The following is a 1,293-nucleotide window of genomic DNA, read 5'->3' as shown; positions in this document are numbered from 1 at the left end:
TGTCTGTCTGTCTCTCTCTCTCTCTCTCTCTCTCTCTCTCTCTGTGTGTGTGTGTGTGTGTGTGTGTGTGTGTGTGTGTGTGTGTGTGTAAGTTTAAATGTGGAGACCAGAAAACAACCTTGGGTATCATTTCAGAGGTACAGTTCAGCTCACACTGCTGTTTGCTATTGTGGGAGACCAGTTTTCATGGGCCTGAAGCACTCTAAGCAGTCTAGGCTGGCTGGCCAGCAAGACTTAGGGCTCTGTCTGTCTTCACCTCCCTCCCCAGCACTGGGATTACAAGCGCCGACCTCCATGCCCAGCTCTCTTGACATAGGTCTTAGAGTTGGGGTTCAGGTCCTCAGACTTGCAAGGCAAACATTTTGTGAAATGAGCCACTTCCCCAGCCCCTGCGGTGATTACTTTTAATTGTCACTATCTCACTCTTTATTTCCTGTCCTACGATTTCCACGTAAGTTAAAACAAGCTCAAGGGTCACAAGGTCAAAAGTGGAAATGGAGACACTCTACAATCACCAGACTATTTGTCACACGTACGACAGGAGAAGGGAGCCAGCCACCTTACGATGGCACAGCCCCAAAGACAGATCACTCAGCGAATGTCCCTTGGAATATGTGTCCATTGGGCTGTCAGCTGATGACCAAGCTGTGACTATGATTGGAAGTGAGGAGCTTCCTCTGAAATTCATATTTTGTTCTGGATCCATCTGAGCTCTCAGCAACACCTGTGGATGCCTTTAGCGCCGCAGGACATCCTGCACCCAGGGAGCGTTTGTCCTCGTGCTCAGAGGGCTTCTAGGGAGCTCTCATGTGCCAAGCTCTGTGCCCAGTCTATACTAGGCAGAGAGTGGTCATGGCAGAGGAGTCCTGACTTCATGAAGCCTGGTCCATGGGAAGCCAGTTAGTTAATCACTCTAGGGATCATAGCTGTTTGCCGAAGAAGTACAGTGGATCAGAGTGCCAGTAGAACAGGGGAACTGACTAGTCTAGCATGCCTGAAAAGTGTGATGCATAGGCAAGACCAAGAGGATAATGTGAATTTAAAAAAAAAGTGTGGAGCAGCAGCATTTTATATACAGAAAACAGCATGGACAAATAGCTGGAATAGAAACAATGGACAATTAAAAAATATTGAAAGAGTAGTGTGTGAGGCTGGAGCATACCCTGACATGGGGTTAGGGTATGGAGTAGGGTTGGTGTGGAGTGGGGCTGGAGTGCAGTGTGGCTGGTGTGGTGTGCAGTGTGGCTGGTGTGGTGTGCAGTGTGGCTGGTGTGGAGTGCAGTGTGGCTGGTG

The sequence above is a fragment of the Microtus ochrogaster genome, chromosome 5 (assembly GCF_000317375.1).
Source record: "Microtus ochrogaster isolate Prairie Vole_2 chromosome 5, MicOch1.0, whole genome shotgun sequence".
In the NCBI taxonomy this organism is placed as follows: Eukaryota; Metazoa; Chordata; class Mammalia; order Rodentia; family Cricetidae; genus Microtus; species Microtus ochrogaster.
Note: the sequence above shows the minus strand (reverse complement) of the source record.